The 21433-nt window shown below is 40.9% G+C and overlaps 1 protein-coding gene across 5 annotated transcripts in view; it reads left to right on the top strand.

The window, feature by feature from the left end:
* Atg10 (autophagy related 10) overlaps window positions 1-21433 on the top strand; it is a 252326-nt gene that overhangs the window by 75870 nt on the left and 155023 nt on the right. The gene's annotated exons all lie outside the window — the stretch shown is intronic.

Genomic DNA, 21433 nt, shown 5'->3' with positions numbered 1-21433 from the left:
CTGTGTGTACATGTTACTGTCTGTATGTACATGTTTCTTTTGGTATATATGTGCACGTTCGTTTCTGTATGTGCATGTGCCTATAATGTATCTCGGTGTATATATGTACCTGAATGTATACAGATGTTAGGTCCATGTGAGTGTTTTCGCTGAACCTGGAGCTCACCATTGACCCAGGCTCTTCTTTTTTCACATCTCTAGTGCTAGGACACACTACCACCCTCAGCTCCCACAGGGTGCTGCTGGTCTGAACTCAGCCCTGAGCCCCTCCCTCATGTGTGCTTGGAAACACTTTGCCCGCTGAGCCATTTGCCCAGTGGAGATCTCCTCTTCTCACGTGTGCAGGAACAGGTTGTTCTGCTGGTCTGGGAGTAACTTGATTCAGTAGTGTTCAATCGCAAGTCGTTTGTAGGGATGCGGTGCCTGGGATCGCTAAATGCTGCAGGGAGGTTGTTTGAATCTTGATTACTGCTTTGTGGCTTAGCAGCCAACACCAAACCCGAAGCCAAAGAGATTAGGAAACTTTTTCAATTCATTATGTATTAGCTTAGAAAGGTAACAGAAATGATGATTAAAAAGGCAGGTCACTGGTTTTTGCCTAACGAGTTGGCATAGATCTGAAAAGCAGTCAAAGTGCCGTGACTGTATGAGAGGCCGGCACTGTCTGATGTGACTTGACAGAGTAAAGCTTGTGCACATGGTGTGCGTAATCTACACCGAGTAGAGACATCTACCCTCCTGTCAGTTTCTCATGCTTTCCCATCTTGACCTTGCCCAGTGCGATTCACCATTTAGGGATGCTGGAGGAGTGCTCCAGGGAAGCCGGTCCTGTCCTCTCAGTTTCCCCCATTGGCGCTTTGCTGAGCCTGCCTCATTATGTTTCCATTCCATCCTTCTGTTTAGCAAACACACTGGTTTTGATGTAGTGCTTTTACATCAGCGTAAACTCCAGAGTGGCGCTCACAGAATAACCAGAAATACACGCAGACTTTTATCAGAAAGTGCATGTGTCACGTTGCCATTTATGGTAGGCAACAAACAGGAGCGACTGTAATGTGCACCTGTAGCGGGTTGGTTAATTAAGCTCCATGCACCATGGATGCAATGACTAGAAAGACCTCTTAGGTGACCAATAGTACAAGAACTGAATGTTAAACTCTATCTATGCAAGCTTGCTTTCTTGTGGGCATCTCAACTTCCAGCTCCCAAATAAGAGAGAACGCTTTTAAAGCTGACTGAGACATACAGTAATGTGAGTTACTGTGCCTCTTGATTTCTTGCTAGTCTTCAGCTGAAAGAATGGTTGAGAGAGTTTCAGCTTGGCATGGCAGTGTGTGCCTCTAATTCCAAAGACAGATACAGGAGAATCAGGAGTTCAAGACTCTCTTCAGCGACATAGCAAATTAGAGACAGCCAGAATGACATAAAACCTTGTTTTAAACAAGAAAGCAAATGATGAACAAAGGAAAAAAAATCACAGAAATAAAAAGGTTAGATATAAATATGTATATAGATAGCATAGATATTATTTTCCTTCCAAACAATTCTAATCAATTCTCTAAACTGCAGATTATTTTAAACATTTTCTGTGCTACCCTTTCTCTTCAGGGGTTTTCTTTAACAGTGTGATTCCTTTGTTTCTCTTTCATATCTCATGAACTGGTATTTACTGTTTTGAGGTCAGACTGCTTCCACAGAATGTAAACCTGTCCATAAGGGGTTACATGATAAGTATCTATAATCTAACTAGAATCAGCTTACTTGTGTATGTTGATAAAAGCTGGCCAATCAGATGAGTTACTTTGAATTGATTGAATTCTAAAAGGGTTTTACTTTAGATAGAATAGTATTTTTTTTTCCTGATAGTGTACGTAGAAAAGTTACAAATATCAGAAAAGAAAAACTTGCAGTGAGGTTTTCAGTAGTATATGTTTGTAGGAGGGGGTGTGTGTGCTGCTAAGCCCATCTCTTGCCAGTTAAGGATGGTGTTTTCTTTTTTCTTTTTCTTTATTTGTCTCTCATATATTGCATTTCACCTTCTGTTTCTGCTCCCTCCCCTTTCCCAGCCTCTCTTCCAGCTCCCTTTCCCCAGATTCACCATCCCCTCCCTACTTCCCTTCAGAAAAGAACAGCCTTTTCATGGACATACAGCATAAAAAGCTACAAGACCAGGAATAAATTCCTACATCTTAGCTGGACAAGGCAACCCAGTAGGAAGAAAGGGTCCCAAAGTCAGACAGAGGAGTCAGAGACAACCCTGCTCCCATTGTTAGGAACCCCACAAGAACACTGAGCCATAAGATACATGCAGAGGATGTAGGTCAGACCCATACAGGTTCCCTGATCTCTGCGGGCCCACTTGAGTTCCAGTCAGTTGATTCTGTGTTTGTCTTTCTGTGTCTGTGTTACTTTGCTCAGGATGACCTTCTCAAGTTCCATCCATTTGCCTGTAAATTTCATGATGTCACTGTTTTTAACAGCTGAGTAATACTCCATTGTGTACATGCACCACATTTTTTTATCCACTCTGGTTAATGGACATCTAGGTTGTTTCCAGTTTCTGGATATTACATATAAAGCTGCCGTGAACATAATTGAGCAAGTGTCTTTGTGGTATGGTGGAGCATACTTTGGCTATATGTCCAGGAGTGGTATAGGTGGGTCTTGAGGTAGATTGATTTTCAATTTTCTGAGAAGCCACCATATTGATTTCCAAAGTGACTGTTTATGTTTGCACTCCCACCAGCAGTGAAGGAGTGTCCCTGTTGCCCCACAGCCTTACCATCTACCACTTACGTTTTTGATATTAGTCATTCTGATGGTGTAGTCATTTTGATTTGCATTTCCTGGATGACTAATGATGTTGGACATGTCTTTAAGTGTTTCTTGGCCACTTGAGATTTCTCTGTTTAGATCTGTACCCCATTTTTAAGTGTATTATTTAGTTTGTTGATATCTAGTATCTTGAGTTCATTTTAAATTTGAATATTAGTCTTCTGTCAGATGTGGAGTTAGTGAAGATCTTTTCCCATTTCTGGGCTGTTGTTTTGTCCTATTGATGGTGTCTTTTGCCTTACAGAAGCTTTTTAGTTTCACGAGGTCCCACTTATCAATTGTTGATCTTAGTGCCTGTGTTATTGGTGTTCTTTTCAGTAAGTTGTCTCCTGTGCCAATACATTCAAGGCTGATCTCTACTTTCTCTTCTATCAGAGTCAGTGCATCTGGTTTTAGGTTGAGGTCTTTAATCCACTTGGACTTGAGTTTCATGTGTCCATAGGTGTGTGGGTTTACATCTGGGTCTTTGATTTGATTCCATTGATCAACCTGTCTGCTTTTATGCCAAGACTGCTTGTTTGTTTGTTTGTTTGTTTGTTTTGGGTTTTTTTTTTTATCACTATTGCTCTGTAGTACAGCTTAAAATCAGGGGTGAGGATATCTCCAGAAATTCTTTTATTGTGCAGGATTATTTTAGTTGTCCCGGAAATGTTTGTTTTTCCCTATGAAGTTGAGTATTATTCTTTACAGGTCTATAAAGTATTGTGTGACAGTTTTGATGGGGATTGTATAAGTACTGTAGATTGCTTTTGTTAAGGTGGCCATTTTTTTTACATGGATCCTACCTATCCACGAGCATGGGAGATCTCTCCATCTTCTGCTATCTTTTTCAGTTTCTTTCCTCAGGAACTAGAAGTTTTTATCACACAGGTTTTCACTTGCTTGGTTAGAGTTACCCCAAGGGGATGTTTATATTACTTGTGGCTGTTGTGAAGGGCGTTTCTCAGCCCCTTTGTCATTTGTATATAAGAGGGCCACTGAAATCTTTTTCTGAATTAAGTTTGTATCCACATATATCAATGAAGTGTTTCTGGTAGAATTTTTGCTTATGTATACTATCATATTGAGTGACATTTGCAAAATAAAAGATGATTAATATTATTCTGTATATATTAATTAATGTTAGAAATTAATATGATGGCAATTATTCAGACCAGCTTTTTCCCAAAAAACTACACAGAGACCTTTTAATAATTCAGAGATAGGCCTTAGTTAGGCAGACTCTCAACTAGTTCATTAAATTAGCCTGACCACTAGCCATATCCAACCTTCTAGACCAGTAGTCACATTTGTCTCCTTTGTCTCCTGGGAAAAAAAGGTTTCCACCTTCTTTTTCCCAGATTTCCTTTCTCTCTCCTAGGAAGTCCCACCTTCCACTTTCTGCTCAGCTAATTGGCCATAAGATTTTTATTAAAGCCAATCAGAGAATGCCTTAGTAGGTAAAGGAGGACAGAGACACAGTTTTACATAGCATACTCCAACAAGCACATTATCTTTGGATATGAATACTTTCCTATTTGAATCCCCTTGATCTTCTTTAGATGCCTTATTGCTCTGGCTAGAACTTCAAGTATTTATTGAATAGATATGGAGAGAGTGTCTTGTCCCTGAGTGTAGTGGAATTGCTTTGAATTTCTCTTCATTTAATTTGGTGTTGGCTATAGGCTTGCAGTAAATTGGCTTTATTATGTTTGGGTATATCTCTTGTAATCCCTGATCTCTCCAGACTTTTATCATGAAGGGGTACTGGATTTTGTCTAAGGCATTTTCAACATCTAATGAGAAGATCATATGATTTTCTTCTTTTCATTTTTTAATATGGTGTATTACATTGACAGATTTTCATATTTTGAACCATCCCTGCATTCCTGGGATGAAGCCTACTTAATCATAGTGGATGGTCTTTTTGATATGTTCCTGGATTTGGTTTGCAAGTATTTTATATAGTGTTTTTGCATCAATATCCAAGAGGGCAACTGGTCTGTAATTCTCTTTCATTGTTGAGTCTTTGTGTGGTTTGAGTATCAGGGTGACTGTGGCCTCAAACAATGAATTTGGTAATGTTGCATCCATTTCTACTTTGTTGGATAATCTGAAGAGCATTAGTGTGTGGTCCTGGCTTACCTGGTTTTCAAGGAGTTGGCCTGGTCTCTGATGGGTAGAAGGCATTGGGCAGGGATATAGTGATGAGGAAAGGAGGGGCAGTTTGTGTTCGTTTTGGCAGGTGTGGGTGAGCTGGTGGGAGTTGGGGGGTTTTACCTGGGGTCAGGACTGACCTGGCCTCTGGTAGGGTAGAAGGCTTCCGCCAGAGGTGTGGACCAGGATCACTAATGCTTTATTTTGAATTGTTTAGTAAATCAGATTAAGTTAGATTGCCTAATGTGGATCATAACAGCAAACACAGTTAGAAGAAAGTACTAGATATGGAAATTGTATTTTGTAATTTTTTAATTCATGTTCTAGCAGTGTGACCTTGTGTCAACCTAAGTTTTCTCACCTCAAGTATTTGTTCTTTTTTTAGATAAAACATGCAAAAGTGATACTATTAATACTAACAAAATATTTCCTGATCATACAATGAAGAGTACTAAATGGACGGATGAGGAGGTTCGAAAGGAGAGCACGTGACATTTTGTTTCTGTACTTCTCATGCTTTCAAAGGTTGGGAATAACCTGCAGGTCAAAGAGGCCCTCCTCAGGCACCGTTGGCCACCAGTATGTCACAGTATTGTTTGGAGACAACTGAATATGGCTCTAACCAAAGCGTAGCAGTAGAGTATTTAAGACATCTCAAGGTTTATAAGAAGTACGCATGTGCTGTCACACTTCCTGTGATAAATACTAGACTGAGCTATATTCTCCTTTTGTATAACTTTTTTCCTTCATCAAGATTTCTTTCTTCATCAAGATAAATTTCTGTTTATTTAGCAGTATGATTATGGGTATGATGATCTACAATTTACCAGTTTTTCATTTTTAGATATCTCAAAATTAATATTTTATCTTAATAGCTTGCTTACATTTGTGATAGAGTAGAAAATATTATGACAATTTAAATATATACTTAGGGTAGATGGTAATTAGATGGGGAATATATTGTTCCTCTTAAAATGCAGTAGACTATTCATATTTAACAATTTTTAAATTTCAGTATTTAAGCAGATTTTTATAATGAGGATTGATTATGCTCATGATAGAAGAACTTGAGGGGTGTATAATCTTAGTTTGTGAAAATTACCAAATTTAGCTATAACTATACTTTCAGAATGGGATCTGTCAGTCATGAAAATTATGATTAATGAATGTTAAACAAGTATATAAAACAGCATTTTCAACCACCAGTCACCAAAAGATGCCTACAGTCTGTGCAGAGGGAGCTCAGGACGTGGTCTGTGGCACTAGAAAACATTGACTTAAGCAAAATACCCAGTTTTAACCGTAAAATTGTGACATTCCAATGGCTAAAATAATTGTATTTTCTGCTGATAGTAGCTGATTGTGCCTTTACATTGCTGAACAACCATGCCAAAGGAATGCACATACATGAATGTCAAAGGAATGCGCATACGTGAATGGGTTCATTTTTAAGTCAGAAGGAAGAGTTTCTGTGGTGTTAGTACTTTATTTGTTTATCTCCAATCAATATTTCTATCAGTGACTCTAATAAATTCAGTTTTAACACCCATTTATGTTAGTATTAGTGTCTGTGTACTAAGAGTTTAATCCTCATGAAAAAATACTTGCAGTGATCATTTATTGGCTTTTCTATTAAGTGCCAATATCCTGTATTAGTTCTGAATTATCTGTGACCGACCTTTGGAGAAGATAGTAATGACGGATTTAAATGTGCAGTTAGTGAAGTGCACGGAAACACCGTGATGTCAATGAGGAAGACGGGTTCACTTCAAGCCTCTGGCACTGCTGAGTGGTTTGAATACAGGACTTAATTTTATCTCATGTTACGGATACCTTTATTACCATCATTGTACACATGAGGAAATGGAGACGTGATGGTTAAGAACCTTACCCAGGGACAAAAGCAAGGCCATGATTAAGTTTGACTTCGAAACTCATGCTTTCAACTACTCCAAAAGCTACAGAGACTATTTTAGTGAACACCAGAATCACTCAGAAGCTTGTTAAAAGCAAATTATTGTGTAACAACTTGTTCAAACAAGTTGCTGAGTACATACCTAAAAGTTTTGATTTGGTAGGTCTGATGGGGACCTAAGAATTTGCAGTTCTCATAAGCTTCCAGACAGGACTGATGCAGCTGGGTCAGAGCTACACCATGAGAATGGCCACGCTCCTCCTCCAGCATGCTTAGTAGGTCTGAGATGCTGCACAGATGGTTAGCTCATATGATGGGCCAGAGTCAGTACTGCAGCTGGAATGAAAGTTGTCCGAGGTCAGAAGCAGAACATTGACTGGGATTTCTCTTCAGATGATTTATGGTAGATGTGCTCTTAAGAGAAAAGAAGTCGGAAAGGCAGGGCACAGCAAGGAATAACAGCTGGGGAAGAGAAACTGGAGGCAAACTTTGTCTGATCTCAGCTCTTCATTTCCAATTAGATCAGAGAATTAGTCCCACTATGTGTCACTGGGCTGCCTTTGGTAGTCTAGTAATCAGTTTCACTAGCCAAGTCTTCAGGTGGGTAGCTTCAGTTTACTGAGTAATTCTTCCGAGAAGGGCACCTCCATGAGTTACCGGCCAATAGTCAGAAGTAGAGGTACGCAGACCAACCTCAAAGCGGACGTATAGGGCTGTCAACAATGTCATTATTAAAGAGTGACATAAACCAACAAAGTAGAACCTGGGGGAAGGTGGTCTGCCCACTACATCTGCCAATTCCACAACAGAGAAACATAAATATTGAACATATCTGACTTTTTTTGTTGCCATTCTTTAAATAATGAGAAATTTAGATACATCGAACAACACACAGGTGGCCTTTGAATATATTCTAGGAACTCTCAGGTTCCAGAGACCTCATGGAGGTCTCTGTAGTTAAAACTGCTTTTTATAATAGCATGAACATGTTACCTGGGATGCATATTCTCATGCCTCCTCAGGCTTTCTGGAGGTTGCCTGATCTGTGAGAGTAAACATATGTTATGTAAAAGCAGATATGAGATCTAAACCTATGGTCACATATATGACCCTGCTTTAAAAAGTCAGTGGATCAAAACAAAATGAATCGAGATGAATGTGAAAGATTAGTCAGGGAGTAAAGGCAGCTGGACAGGAGTAGTGGGGAGAGGGGAGAGTGTGGGAGCTGAGAGTGGTCAGTGTGCAGTAGGCATGGGTGTGAATGCGATGAAGAACAAATTTAATGTATAAAAAATTAAAATAGATTGATGCATCTAGTTGTCCTTATTACCTCAAGCACTTAAAAAATATTGTTAAAATGTAAAACAAGGTCTTCTTCTTACTAATTCTTGGCTTTTGGCATTATGTTTTCATAGAAATATGTTCATAATTATATTTAAATTAAGTGAATATTTTCATTTGGAATTTAATTTTTAATATAGCAAGTACCCATAAATAAAACATTTAACCAAAACTTTAATGGTATCCTCAATGGACTTTACATGTGTAAATAACTCCAGATAACAAAATATTTGAGAACCACTGCTCTAGATCAAGTAAAGTATTACATTATTACATATGAAAAACATTGGTAATGAATATAAACAATACATTCATTCATCAGTAATGGGTTAGGAAGTTTGTTACAGCGCTCATCTGATGGGGAGCATGCCGCAGTAGCCGTGTGCTTGAGAACATCACTATCAAGAATATTTGGCAGTCTTGGTGTGACAGTCGACCAGAAAACCAACAGAGATCAGTCGTTTTCAGATATCTGAATGCTTTTGTGCAGAAGAGTAAATTTACTTTGTTTCTGAGGCTAAGACTAGTGTGAGAGTCTGACAGCTGCTCTAGACAAATGTGCTTAGCATTACCCAGAGTGAAACTGAAGAAAAAGCAAAAGTAGGAGCATCCTCCTTGTTAGTGGGGACCTTCAGCTGCAGTCAGGACAAAGCCCCACCCCGTCCCCACCTCTTAGAACAGAAGTGGCATGCTGAACTGCCCAGAGGCTTGCAGCAGCCAGGCAGGAGAGGAGTCACTGAAACCGGCTGGTTGAAAGTGTTGAGGGCTGTGTGCTACCAAAGGGCAGCTGGCATGGCCCTCCAGTGTTGTGTGTTCAAAAGGTGGCGGAGGTGTAGAGTTTTATGCAGATGTTTGAGAAAACATTGTATGAAGTTCAAATAACCTTTATCTTTGGGTAGCACATGTTTCTTAGATGATCAGTATCCTTACTTCAATCATTTCAGGACGGATACTTGAATAATGTGGAAGACTAAACTAGGGACTTCTAAGTTTCATTTAGAACTTAATGACTAATAAATAGTTTACATATAAATCACACTTTGTTTCTGACAGAGTCTGACTCTGTAGTTCAAGCTGCATTATCTCACAATGTGTCCTAGCCTGGCCTTGAATTCATGAACATTCTTGTCATTTAGCCTCACAAGTGCCGAGAGCATAGTGACTTATTGTGGGACCGTGAAAGGATAGCCTGGTTTCTGGTGGAGCACTGGCGAGAGATGGCCAGAGACCCTGCAAGGGATGGCATTTCGCCACACTCCCAGAGTCCGGGTTCCTGCTGCAAAGACCTCCATTGATCAGTGCCTTTCAGTCACGTAGGGCAATGCCCCTACCAGCCCCTTCACAGGTAGAGGGTGTGACTGCAGGCCTCAGGGCCTTGAGAGATCTCTATATTAATGTGATACCTAAAGGCCAGAGGGCATAGCCAATTAAGCATTCCTCTCCAGACCCTCCTATTTAACTCAGGTCTGCCCTGAGGTCCGGGTGGTACAGCTCATCCACTTTCCACCATGACAATAAACCTTTTTAAAACCATGGACTTCCTTGTGTCTTTGCCCCCCCCCCCCCCCCCCCCCGCAGTAGGGAGCTGTGGAGAAGGCCTTTGACTACTGAGCCACTGCTTAATCTCCCTCCAGAAGACTTCTCTATGTTCTCATCTCGAAGGCCACCAACTCCAGCAAGCTAGCCAAGCCAGTGATTCAGCAAAGCGAGTGCAGGTAACTAAGAGTCTCTACCCGCAGGGCACTGTCAGAGCATCTCCCTCATCCCTCTTGGCTGCAGGCCGGTCCAGCCATATGCCCTCATGTCTTGGTTCTTCCGTGGCTCCCAGCGGCATCTGGGAGCCCAAGGACAGAGACCACCGGTCTCTTGGTCAGCTGCCTAGGCCTGGAGACCCCCACTCAAGAACTCTGCCCCTGTGGGACTTCAGACTGAGACCTCCCCATGCCTGGGCAGAGTCTGGCAGCTTCTCACAGCCCTGTGTGCTGCCCGGTGCCGGTGCCGCATAGAGGGAACTCAGTCAAATTCCTGCGCTTCTGCCTCCCTGAGCCATGGTGGCAGACATGGGGGAACCACAACACAGCCCAACAGGACCCACGCCCATGCACGAGTTACAGCCCCACAACTTATATTACATTTTATGTTTTAAAATGTATAAAAAATTACCTCTGCTAATAGCTGAGTTCTTACAAGATATGCTTTGTGTAATATAGGAACTCAATTCACTTTTCTGTTCTATCATGGACTGCCTGTCTTGATTGTAGAAAAATAGCCAGATTTAAACTTGTATGCCTGTGACATTAACTACAGAGGACTTTAAAAATCAAAGTGGACCTGGCAAGATGACTCTGGAGCAGGTTAATGTGCTTGTAGCCAAATCTAACAACTTGAGTCCTCTCTCTAGAACGTACCTTGGAGGAAAGAACTGAGTCCTGTAAGATATTCACTGTCTTTAGTTTATGCATTGTGACATGTTCTCGATGTTTCTCTTCTCTCTCATAGGCACAAACAGAAATGGGATGGAAAGGAAATGTCATGGTCGCTACCTTTTTGACTGACTGTAATTTGAAATTATCCTTAAGATGGAATAGATGATGATTTACAATGGGTTGGTTGAATGCACTGAGGTATCTCTTGTGTTAGTTCTTGGAAGTTGGTCAGTGGAGGTGTGACATCTGTAGAATTGTTGCTGTGACTCACCCGACACGTTTCTGACATTGTGAAGTAACAAGTGAGACCATGGCTTTTACAGAAGCCACAAAACCCACAGCACTGACTAACGACCCTCTGTGAAGAAAAAGGGATATCCTAAGGGGCGACAGTCAGAGCTGCTCTCTGGGACACGGTGTTTTGTGTGACACTTGTTTTCATGACTACATGTTAGGGCTTGTACTTCCCGTTGTCAGCTGATGAACATTCCTGTTGGACTGAAGACTTTTCTTGGTGAAATGAGATGTGGTCACTTGGCTCTAGTGGACACGTGACTAACAGCTGTCGGCTTGGTGTAATATGGCTTCTCAGACCTCGTTCCTATAAATGAGGTGATGGTTTGAGGTAAACGTAGAAACACAAGGTGTAGATTCCAGTTAGGTAAGTTTTCTTTCTGAAGCATTTTATTCATTTATTTTTAGAATGTCTTTTCTACATTATTTGATAATGTCATACATTTCTATATATAGTAGATCTTAATCATATCTATCTCTAGGTCCCCCTTCCCACTTGCTTGACAACCTTTATCCATCCCTCTAATACCTTCATGTCCCTTTTGCTTTGACCCACTGAGTCCGGCTGATGGCACGTGCTAGAATGTTGACTGGTCTGTGTCTTGTGCAGGTCATGTGTGGGTACAACAGCTACAGAGAGTTCATGAGTGGAACAGCCAAGCCATGTCCAGAAGGCAGCATTGCACAGCCTCTCTTCTTTCCTCTGGCTGTTACAAACTTTCGGCTCCCTCTTCTGCGATGTTCCCTGAGTCTTGGGGGATGGAGTATTGATAGAGATACCTCATTTAGGGCTGAACATCCAATAGTCAGCTTCTTAGCATTTTCACCAGTTACGAGTCTTTGCACTAACTACTGTCCCCTGCAGAAAGAAGCTTCTCTGTGCTGAAAGCAATATTCATCCACAGGTATAAGCATAAATACTTAGAAGGCAATTTTTACAACAAATCTATTTGATAAGACAACACTAGGTTCCCTGTGAGGGCCTCCTTAGCAATGGCATTCTGACTAGCTTTAAAGTACCAGCTGTGTGTTCCCTCCCTTGGAATAGGCCTCAAATCCGATCAGAAAGTGATTGGTTACTCCCAGAATAGCCATCTCACTGGTACAGCAGTAGGTACACTGTGCCTTGCTGGGTACTACTGTAGCATGCAGGGTCCAGTGTTGTGCAAGGCCACTGGTGTCTTGTTTCCTTCAGTGTCCTGCATAGCACCTCTGGCTCTGTGAGAACTAGCCAGCATGGAAGTTTTCATGTCAGTTCTGGCTTTAGTTCTGTACGTTGTGCGACCAAATGTGTTGTATCTTCAGCAATAAGGCCTTACTGTGTAGTAATGGTCATGGTGATGTAATCACACTGCAAAAGGAAGGACAGTGACCTGTGTTGTTTGGGGGACCTCTGAGGCCTGACCAATGACTCACAGGAAGGCAGCCCACATCTGGTACTGAGATTTTTCATCTAATGTCCCATGTCTTCTGGGGCGGGGGGGATTATTCATCCATGCATAGTACCTGTGCTCAAAGTTCTTCATAAAAATTACATTTTGAATTAGCCTACAAAGTAGTAGGATCCTGTAAAGAAACATCATTCTCTCTTATTAACTTCTCCCTGCCCTTTCTATAGTTCAATTAAATAATTATTTTTGATGAAAGAAATTGTTAACCTTTAATTCATTATTAACTTTTTATTTTAAAATAACCCAGGGATAATTACTAATCTTTATAATTCATATGCATGTACTGTTGAAAAGTAACTAAATTTTGAAAACGTTCTCTGGAACTCTAACTTGCTGGCTTAAAAAGGCCAAAAATACAAAATTGAAGAAACAGGGACAGGGGTTCTATTGTGTTTAGTATTGTCGCACTCTGTAAGAGGACATAGTGAGATGAACATGGAGTGATGACATTGATGGTAACCAGGAACAAATTATCAGTGAACACTTGCAAGGGAATTACATGGAAGGCTTTTTTGGGGGCTTTTCTAGTTAACAATACTTTGTATTTTTTGTCTGTTAATTTCCTTATTTAGGTACATTTTCAATCATTTTGTTTTTGCCCTTTGATTACTGTGTTTCAATACTCACGATATTTACATTGGTTAATGGCTCTTAGATTATTGTAGCTGGAGTTTTCCTGAAGTTGGGTTGCTGACATTCCGTTTGCAGAGGGTTGGAGATGTGCACTGAGCTTACTTTATCCATTCATTTAATACCCTCGCTACCTCAGAGCCTCAGGTTGCACCTTCAGATCACATTCTGGTTTTTTTTTTTAACTATGAAAATGACAGAGTCATAAAAGTAGCAATAGGATGCTACTGGAAAAAGAAAAAAAGAAACCGATTTTTGTCCTAGGGCCAGTAGTTCACCAACTGAGACTTGCTTTAGACAAGTGCAGGTAGGATATTATAGAGGGTGAGGTCTTCAACGAAAACAACCCATCATAAACTCCCTGAAGCATAAACTGCGAGAGATGGTCTCAGTGGCCGAGAACACATCCAGAGAATGATGATCCTCTGAGGAGCCTGGCTTCGGATGTGCCCACTGCCTTCAGCGTTTTACTAAATGGCTTCTTGGATGACTCCTATTTTGTATGTCCAAAGTATACTCGTATATTAGGATATTATTTTTTTTTACAATGGAACAAATGACAAGCCACTGTTCTCAGTAAATGTTAGCAATTCTGTGTAAGCAGTTGCTAATTTTAGATTGAAGTATAGATATGATGCTAAGTGCAAATGACGAGTAAGAAATGTGATTAGCCTCGTATTTGGAAATGGAATTACTGAAGCAGCACTGAGACATCCAAAGGTTTCTGTTTAACGTCTATAAATATAAGCAAGTGGAAACATGCACTGTAGTCACGAGCTTCTAGATGCACGGATTTGTAAATTTTTTCTTCATTTGTTTGTTTATTCATTTATGAGTTTTGGACATAGGGTCTCATTTTGTAGCCCAGTCTGGCCTGAAACTCAGCCCAGCTGCCCTTCAACATGTAGATCTGCCCTGCAACCAGCTACTGAGAGCCCAGGTTTGCACCACCAGACTTGGTGACTGGATTATTTCTAAAAGGAAATAACGATCAATGCAGCTGACTTCCATCCTACCTTAGTGATTCTTCTTAAGATATGTGCAAGATCGAAGACAAGATAAATTCTAATCTTATCTTTTAAATTTTGTTTTATGTGTATGATGTGCATGTATTTCTTTGTACCACATCTGTGTGCCTGGTGCTTGCCCAAGTCAGAAGAGGTGATCTGATACCCTGGAACTGGAGTTACAGACAGCTGTGAGCAGCTGTGTTGGTGCTGAGGATGGAGGATGAGTCCTCGGCAAGGGCAGCAAGTGCTCTTAAGTAGACACAGAGCCGTCTCTCCAGCCCCTCTGATTCATTTAAGATGCAACATATACTGTAGTGTGATTTGAGGTTTGAGTGTTCTGAAAACCAGTCTTGTCTGATGAGGACTTTGCATTGCAGTACAGTTTAGAATGATTGCAGGAGACATAATATGGGTCCACAGCCTGTTTCTGCAGCTAGTGTATGGCAGAAGTGTTTGTGTGTGCTTCCTAAAGCTCAGCAAACAGTGCACATGCAGGTGTGGGGGCTGTGTAATGAAACCTGGCTTAGAGGTCTTAGCATAGTCCAGTGCTCTGCCATACGGGAGACTGTTACAGAGGCGGGGTGTTGTCAGCATTCCATGTTCTCTCGTGGCTAGGCCCTCGGTACCTGAGTCATACACTTGGAAAAAATCTATAAGATATGCTGTTAGCGAGACTCCATAACCTAAGTGGATAGCTTCTGAAGGCTACTTTTACCTTGAAAATTCTGTGCATTTTGTTCTCTTTGGCAAAACTTAGAATTTATATTTTGAGAGAAATCAGATTGAATGTTGAATTAACAATTAACAGAGGAAACCAATTATCTTTTTATTTATCAAGCTAGTAAAAAAAAAAAATTGTAAAGACCCTTGTCATAGCCATTGTAGTCAGTGGTGAAGTGTATCAGACAGGTTCCTTTTTGTGTAACTCGAATGTTGAGAGGGGCTGTTATTTCTGGCAGCACTTGTGTACTTAAGAGGATGCTAAGCTCACTTTTGTGTACAATTTGTGTAAAATTCACCAAGGGGATAAGGGTATAGCTTGGCGAAGAACAAGCGCTTGACAGGCACCAGGCTTGGTTCCCAGAAACAAACAACCCACCCAGTGGCCCGGTACTTAAACCCAGACAGTCTAACTCGGAGCCGGTTGCTTCTCAGGGAGGATATTAGTGCATTGTGTTAATTTAGTTGCCCTAGTTATACGGTTTGTCCATTTAGTGAGTCTCACATGTTTCCATGCTTTTTACAGGACATTTAATGGGTTGCAGGTTTCAGTTGTTTTGAGTCTATCATGGAGAATTCGTGAGCAAGAGATCTTGATTTTATTAGCAAACCTAAAACAAATAAAAGTAAAATCACGTCTTAGTGTTTCTTCCTCTTTGATTTTTTTTTTTTTTTTATTAAGCCAGTAGAAGTGTCAGCTGTGGAGAAATATCCACCGCTTAGAAGGGATTGCAATGAGATTTTATCTTACAAGAAATTATATATGAATCTAAAATGCTTGAATTTAAGAATTTATTCATTGTATTTGAAATTAATTTTCATCTTTAGTTAAACTGAAAAAGTTAATTTAAAAATATTCTATAGAGTATCTTTGTGGATTTCACAAATGGAATAGGGGGTATTCAACTGTGTTCTTGGCTCCTGCAGTCTTTCTTTAAAGGCATGGTTTGCTAAATCAAACATTAGGTGTTTGAGATAAGCCTTGAGGAGAGGTGCATTTAGTCCTGCTGACCTCAACAGAGCCTCCAGACAGTGATTACATTTGTCTAGCTATACAGTAGCCTGCAGAAAGAAGGGAAGGGAGGTCTCAGCTGCAGTGGTATTGAAGAACTCCTGGATGATGGCTGGAATTGTGTTTGTGACCAGTGGATCAGAAGGTGACAGCTGGTGTTCTGGTTGCTTGACTCCCTGTCTGCTTCTGAGGAAGAAGTGGTGATCTGAGAGGAATGGTTTGTGCTTTGGATGAGAGTTAAATGGCTGCTGACTCTTCCAAGTGCCCTTCTCCAGTTCTCTTGCGTTCCCCTGAGGTCATCACCTTTGATGTTTCCTGCTTTGTTGAGTGTGGACTGTTTTCAGGTGAGGCACTTTGTGAAGGTCATGGTACCTGCAGATAGTAAATGGAGATGTTTCATGGGTGTCCATACTGGTTCAAGCCTTTTTTTTTTTCTGCTTCCTGCTGTGCCACAGTGTGAAGAACCTCTGCTCCATGCCCCTTAACCCTGAGTCCCATGCCTCTCCCCTGTGCTCCATGTTCCTGTGGCCCTGAGCACCCCCTCCTCCCATACTCACTATCACACTATAGAGCTGGGAGCCAGAGTAGAACCTTCCTTCCATAGCACTTTCTTTCAGGTGTACTTGTCACATGATGAGGAAGGTGATACATTTGCCAGGATCTGAGTGCTTTTAGCAGTGGCCATAGCACCCAACTCTGAATCTTACCCCTGAACCTTTATGCCACAACCTGTGTTTCTACTGCCTGGCCTCTTACAAACCTATCTTACTCCATCACTAGTGGCTATTGTAAGTCATTATAACACCTTTCCTATCTTTATTATTAATCCCGCCCTCAACTGTTGCTTTACCTTACATTAATGTCAAGAGATGGAAGATGTCTCCCTTGTTGCTAGTAATCTTGGACTTACCAATTCTGGTGTTCATCTTCTTTGACCTATTGTAACATTTGGCTATACTGATTGAACTGGCTAGTTTTGTGTGTCAACTTGACACATTGAGAGTCATCAGACAGGAAGGAGCCTCAGTTGAGGAAGTGCTTCCATGAGATCCAGCAGTAAGGCTGGATTAGTGATCAAGGTGGGAGGGCCCAGCCAGTGGTCAGTGATGCCATCCCTGGGCTGGTGTCCTGGGTTGTATAAAAATTGCAATCTGAACCAGCCATGTGAAGCAAGCCAGTAAGCAGCAACCCCCGCCCCCCCAGCCTGTGCATCAGCTCCTGCCCCCAGGTTCCTGCCCTGTTTGAGTTCTTGTCCTGACTTTCTTTGGTGATGAACACCAATGTGGAAGTGTAAGTATAAACCCTTTCCTCCCTAACTTACTCTTTGGCCATGATATTTTGTTGCAGAAATAGAAACCATAGCAAAAATATTAATCAAGCCTTTTTTCGTGAAATTAATTCTTGTCTTCAGAACACTGGGAAAATGAATTCTTTTATTCATTTAACAGGTCACTAAATTATGCTATGGCAAAAGTTGTAAATGCTTTTATAAGTCATGGTCTTTATGAAGTATTAAAGACAAACCCATGCAAACCAAGGTAATCTAGATGGGGACGATGTGGCTGAAAATGAGAAACAAAGTCAAGAGAGTGAAGGCCATCAGGAGTGATGGCTCTGACCAGTTTGAAACATATGGGGTCTTTGCAGTTTATGGGCATGAGGGACATCACTGTCAAGACAGGCCCCAGGAGTTGTTGAAGAGACAAGAGGGAGTCTTCATAGGTGGATGGAGAACCAGATGGGTCTGGGATTCACATGCTTTCTCCTAGCCCTGCTCCTTGACTCTTCATTCTTCTTAATCTCCTGCTTTTCCGAAGGTATCTGGTGAGTCTCTGATGGCTTGTGGCTAGTGCCCGTGTGGGCCAGCAGCAAGCTGGACTTTGCTCTGAGATGCTGGAGAACAGTTGAGCGGAAGCCATGTCTTTTGGGTTATAGCTCCCTTATTCAGCAACATCTTCATAAGTTCAGGGCACATTGCTTATTTCATAGGCCCTCTTCAGGAAATAATTCTGAATGATTTTATACTGGAAAGAATGTTTTAAACAGCAGTGAAGTTTTAAGTTATGGTACGTTTTTTTTTTTAATGACAATAGCAATCCTACCTATCTTGCTCCACACCAGGCATTTTGTGAAATAATAAATCATAAAGTGAGAATGCATTGTGAGAGTCCGTTGTTTGTAGCCATGACAAGGTATATTAGAACAAAGTTTATTTTATAAGAGAACGTTATCCAGCTCCCACTTTGGAACTTTACATATGACTGGTAGTTTAGCGCTCTCTTAAAAAAGTAATAAACAAATGAATGTTTCAGGAAATCTGTGATAGACCAAATCAGGTGGAACTGATTTAATGTTATGGATAATTACATAATTAGCACTGTAAAAAATAAACTGTACTCTCTGCTTGATGGACTGGGGCTGCTCTGAAGGAGGTATGCAATTATACAATCAGCAGCCTCCTCCTATGCTGGTGCCACGTACTCCTGGTCCAGCCCTGGCTGAGAAGGCGCTTCCTTCCTTGTATTTCCTGCTGTTATTTAAGAGGAGAGGGCTGAGCCCTAAGTGGCTCCCCATCCTTGATACATTCATTCCCCATGTCCTGGTTCTGTACGAAATCATCCTCTACGACCAATGGCTTCCAAGCTTTTCTGTAGTAAAGCAATCCATTTGACCTCAGGATGTAGGACTATACACAAACCTCTCTAAAACCAATCTGTTTGTGAAACAGATCTTACTCCTGCACTACTCTTCTACTCCGTTACTGTTTTAACACTAGCCAAGTCCAGCCAGTTGATTTCAGAACTCATTGATGGTTTGTGCATCACATTTGAAGACTGGGAAACAGATCTTACTCCTGCACTACTCTTCTACTCAGTTACTGTTTTAATACTAGCCAAGTCCAGCTAGTTGATTTCAGAACTCATTGATGTTTCGTGCATCACATTCGAAGACTCTAACCCTCAGCCCTTAGTGATGTCGATCCGTCAGTAGGGGGAGAGTGTAATGAGATTGCCGAGGGATTTGGGTGACAGGGTGCTGTGGCATGGTTGGAAGAGTCAAATCTTTGGAGTTGGGTATATTTGGTTTTAAATCTCCACTTTTTACCCATTTTGACTGTGTGACTTTGAAGACACTAGTGAAACTTGCTTAAACCTCAGACCCCTTCTCTGTAAAACAGGGTTCAAATACCGACAGACTGAGACGGGGACCTGGGTCTCTGTGTCCTTCATTCTGTCCTGGAAATAATACACATGCTGTTGTGAGTGATTTATTGCAGTTGGTTTCTTTGCCTGTCTCCCCATCATGAGACACCTCAGCTGGAGGAGAACATAGTTACTAATGCTGCCTTATAGATGGGATTATGGGAGCCAAGGACTAACATTTGTTCAGTTCTCGTAGCACAACCTTAGGGCAGCTTTACTGCTGTAGAATAGAACTTTGGAGGTTGGCAAGCCCTGCAACTGTCAGGGACACACTGGTTCTGAAATCCCGCATCACCACCATAGCAGGAATCGCCCCGAGATAATAGTTGCTTTGCTTGCTAATGCTGTAATGAAAATGGAAGGTTATTACTTACTGCACATTTCAATATACATTAGAAATTCTATATTACATTATATATATATAATTTAAAGAAACTTTAAGATTATTACACGGCCTCCTCGTTGTTAGGTGTTAAAGGCCTGTGCCATTGTGCCTGGTGGCCTTCATATAATTTTTCTGTGTATTTTCTTTATCTTCAGTGTAATGATTTAATTATGAAACTAGAAAACACAACCTCTGTTTCTCACTTGAAAACAAGACAGGAGAGACTTCTCATTGTACATCTGTGTGAAACTGCCTACCTTTATGTAAGTTGGTGAAATTTTTATGTCCTTGAAATGCCAGTTCCTTGCTAGTTTTATTTCTGGAATTTCTTAGCCACAAGGAAGTTCCTTGGTTCCGTTGCTGTCCTTGTTCCCATCTTCCATTCATCGTTTCTCTGGTATTCTGCTGAGATCACGGTTATTCAGTGGTAACCTGGGCTTTGTTGGCTGTATAGAAAGGACATAAATCAGCTTGCAAGAGTATCTACCCGCGACAGCTACAGGGCATCCTTTCTGCATGGCTTACTCTCCCTGGTACCCAAGTGCTGACTGCTTTGAAATAGATCCTGTAGTCTCATGTTTGGCATATATTGATGGTGACCCTTATTTTCTGTGCCGTTTCTGTTTCCAGGCTCTTATATCACGTTAGGAAAGTACTGAACACATTTTAAAGTTCATACTGCATTTGGAGGCATTCAGGGGAAAGGCTCTGGCTTCTTTAAGACAGAAGCACCCTTTTCTCCGCCAGAAAGCTCATTGTAAAACTGAGGGGTTTAACCAAAAAGGGCTTCCATGTAAATTGAATATTGACAGAGAATGGAGGTTAATTGGCCTTAGATACTGGGTTGCTAAGGAAGCATTTTTCTGATTGGGAGGAAACTCTCCTGGGTGTTCTGCAGCTTCTTGTGGACCTACGATGCTTTGTTTTCTCTCTTGCTTTCTGTTTCTGAGTTGGAAGAGGAAAGAGCAGAAAGCTATCATAGGAATGAAAAGCTGCATGAAGCAGATGGTTGCTCTGTCTTAGCTGCAAAAAGAGAGAACTAAATACTGGCTAGCAACAAGCCCGTGCCAGCAAGGACTCTTTGTTTAAGTCAGACGCTTGCAAAATATCATGAGGGCAGGATAGAAAGAGCTTGCTGGGAGGACAGAGAGAGGTTAGGCTAGGTTTGTTTCTGTGTCTGGATACATTCAGGCAAAAGACATGAAAGGAGTTTTGAGTCAGTATTCAACATCCAAGTAAAACCATGAGATTAACTATGTTCAGTTTTGTGGGTCTTATTAAGAAAATGATTTCACTTCAGTTGTTTGTAGGTTTTCAGAGGTTTTATACTACATTTTTTTTATTATGTTTAGGAAATTTAGAAGTTTTATCTATAATGATTTTAATAAACACTACTGACTTATTGGTATCATTTTATATTTATGTCTACTTAGTAAGGAAAGTAAATAGCAATTTTTTCATTAAAATTCTTTTTGAAGCTAAAATGTCTTTGTATACTGACTGGTTGTATACACTGGGCTCCCTGGTTATACTTTAATTGATAAGCTATTACTTCTGCATACTAAATGATGCTCCATTAACTTAGTGACATTAATACCTGTAGTTTGCTTACTTCATTTTTCCTCCCACAGGTACTTTTGAGTGCCCACTGAGCAGGAATTTCTGTGTCCAAGGATGCCTCAGGAAGAAAGCACTTGTAGGCAGTGGGGACTCTTCAGGAGAGCTACCCACCAAGCCCCTTTCCTTGTCTTACTCTTTGTTCCTTTCTGTACTGGAATTATCTGGCTCTACTGAATGATATGATGTAGAATTTTACGGCATCTTTAGATGTTAAAATTTAAGTTAGCTTGGTTTTTTTTTTTTTTTTTTTTTTTTTTGTGAATGTGTGCTTAAAGAAAGGGCCAGACATTCCTCATATATCCTAAAACAAATCCACCCTGTTGCCCCTATCCCTGGTTGTATGGCCACTTAATTCTTGCCTTATAAGTGTTATCAGGAGAGTTTTAGAAAAAACACTTTTAATGACACTTTTTTAAAAACTTTTTATTCATTGTTTGTGAGTTTCATATCATGTA

Source organism: Arvicanthis niloticus, chromosome 29 (genome assembly GCF_011762505.2).
Source record: "Arvicanthis niloticus isolate mArvNil1 chromosome 29, mArvNil1.pat.X, whole genome shotgun sequence".
In the NCBI taxonomy this organism is placed as follows: Eukaryota; Metazoa; Chordata; class Mammalia; order Rodentia; family Muridae; genus Arvicanthis; species Arvicanthis niloticus.
The sequence above is the reverse complement of the archived record's forward strand: the minus strand, read 5'-3'. Positions and strand labels throughout refer to the sequence as shown.